The sequence below is a fragment of the Primulina eburnea genome, chromosome 8, assembly GCF_022965805.1.
Source record: "Primulina eburnea isolate SZY01 chromosome 8, ASM2296580v1, whole genome shotgun sequence".
Taxonomy (NCBI): Eukaryota; Viridiplantae; Streptophyta; class Magnoliopsida; order Lamiales; family Gesneriaceae; genus Primulina; species Primulina eburnea.
The window spans coordinates 20,370,266-20,373,072 of record NC_133108.1 but is presented as its reverse complement, the minus strand read 5'-3'; positions in this window follow the sequence as shown (position 1 = coordinate 20,373,072).

Genomic DNA, 2,807 nt, shown 5'->3' with positions numbered 1-2,807 from the left:
GTTCATAATTTAACGGACGGATTGGTCCCCGTTCATAATTTAACGCTTTCCAATCCTAAACATACTTTGGTCACAAGACATTTAGCATACCTCCAAAACTTAAAATATTTTCTTTGCACGTAATCATACTTACTTACTTGGCGTTGAGGGATTCGTTGGACTTCGACTGGGGCCGTTGCTGCGATATACTAACATGAAATGGCATACTTAACTTGCATAACTTATACGTAGAAATCATACTTACTCTCAAGTTCAATCAATACTTAGGACGTTCTAACATTTCCCACGACTCGACCTTGTAAACATCATATTAAACCTTAGCATAAAACCTCAAACCGAATCCTAAGTGATGAAAGAATTTATCCCAAAAATAGTGAAAGGGGACGATTTATGGAGACCGAAAGCGCAACGGAAGTACAATTTTTCTTTAAAATTTCTGCCCCCTCATTGTTGTGTAGCAAAATACATGAAACACCAAATATGTCATACATAGGGTGTTAGAAATAGTTTTACCTATCAACCTCTTGAGGTTGATGAATGGCACCAACTTTGTTGTTAAACAACAAAGCTCTTGAATGGATGACAAGTCTACAAGCTTCCTCCTCCAAGTTCTTGAATCTTTCCTTCAAATTAGGCTCACCACCAACTAGGTAGATCCCCTCAAATTTTGCACTAGAAAAATAGGAGGATTTTTCAAAGAGAAGTATTTTTCATTCCTCAACACTTGAAGAAGAAAATTGAGAGGAAAAATGGAGGAGAAAGGTGATGGAGAATTCGGCCAAGGCAAGGAGTGAATTGGGAAGGGAAGACTTGTCTTGGTAGTGGAAAAAGTAGAAATCACTTTTTTTTATGCCATGCCTTGAAAACTCAAAAAGTAGTCTCCCAACCTTTCACCTCCCATGCATGCATATTATATGGTTTTTAACAAATTAAAAACCCATGGACTTAATTTAATTATCTCAAACATTTTTGAGACTAATTAAACATTACTTGAATTTACTCAAGTCCACTAGTTAAATAATTTATTTAAATTGAGCTCTACAAGACTCAAAATAATTTAATTAATTCAACACTTGAATTAATTTAATTATTTGGACTCTACTAGGTCCACTAATGTTTAATTAATTCAATACTTGAATTAATTTAATTTAGTCCATAATAATGTTTATGAAAATCACAATTTTCAAATACATTATTCACTTGGCCAACTTTTAATTTAGGAACACTTCCATAAATTAAAATTTATATTTCTCTCATAGAAGTCATACTTCTATTTTTCTTTACGCTTATAAACTCATTTATAAGCCGTTCAACACATTGAACTAATTTCTCCTTTATAGAAGTCATACTTCTAATTTTTTCTTACGCTTATAAAATCTTTTATAAGCCGTTCAACACATTGAACTATTTTACTTCTCAACGGGATCTAGAAAGCTAGTACTTGTGTGGCCCTCAATGGTTCACTGATACAACTAGCCGTGGGTTCACATCTTTATGTGATTCGGACTAAACATGTCCTTATATGAGCATACCCCAATTGCTCCATTCTTACTTATCAACATCTTGATAACAAGAACGTCAGAACTCAAGTCTGATAGTACCCAACCAATCATGTTAAACGCCTAGCAGCATCGCTTACATGATTCCCTAGGTATCAAATGATAGTGCTTGCAAGAACCATTCAATTATGGTTAGCCTACAGTACGGTCCCTTCAACTCATATATCCCGACCGATTCGACAACCATTGGTTTATCGAGAGTTGTCAATGAATCGATACTATGTGTCATGTCGTAGTTGTATCTATGGTGTAATCTATGAAACTCCTTTCATAATTACCACCATACTCTGATCAGATATTTCAACCTACATACACATGATAACACATACGATATCCATACCCGAAGGTAAGCGGTGAATCCCCGACTACAATGCATCGACTCCTATATGTTTTGACAGAACACCCAACCTTGCCACCTGATGACCCCATGAGAGTCGGTAACAAGTCAAAGTGTAATTCTAGCACATAGAGTCTCAATGTTGTCTCGGGTCATAAGGACTAATGGTGTACAACCATAAACCAGGACTTTTCCACTCGATAAGTGAGAACCACTTGCAAAGTCCTTTTATGGAGGGTTGTTCAGTGCACTCTACAAAGAGCACCTATCTGCATGTTCAGACATCACAATGTCCCCTACCAATGAAACATGGTACTCACATCGCAGATACTAGTCTCGAACTCTAGCGGCCTATATCCTTCTTAGCGGCGGCTGAATCGACTAGGAACTGTTTAGAATATACAGTATTCCAAATATGAGTTTCATGATATTCATCATATGAGCATCTCATATTCTTTCTAATATTTGTATATTCAAGGTCTTTATCTATGCAACTAGCATGGGTATACAGATAAAGATTTGCCAAAATAATAATTTCAAATATTATTTAAAATAAAGATTGATTATACATAGAGTTTCATTGTGAACACTCGGCCAACACTTGGCTCGACGGGCACCTACTCTAACAAGTAGGAGGACACGTACCCCGTGCCTAGGTCCGGGCTTGGGTCCGTGTAGGTACCGCATGGTGTGTGTGTGTCGAAAAGGAAAGGCACAGACCCCGTCTATAGGTCCGGATCAGGATCCGTGTACCTACTGTGAAGGGAATACTTGGAAAGGAGAGGGGCACGGACCCCGTGCCAGGGTCCGTGTCCGGGTCCGTGCACCTGCGGGACGCCGAAACCTGCGAGAAGAAATCTTACACTATGCATATTCCACCCAACAAACAACATGGAACACAAGTGGACACC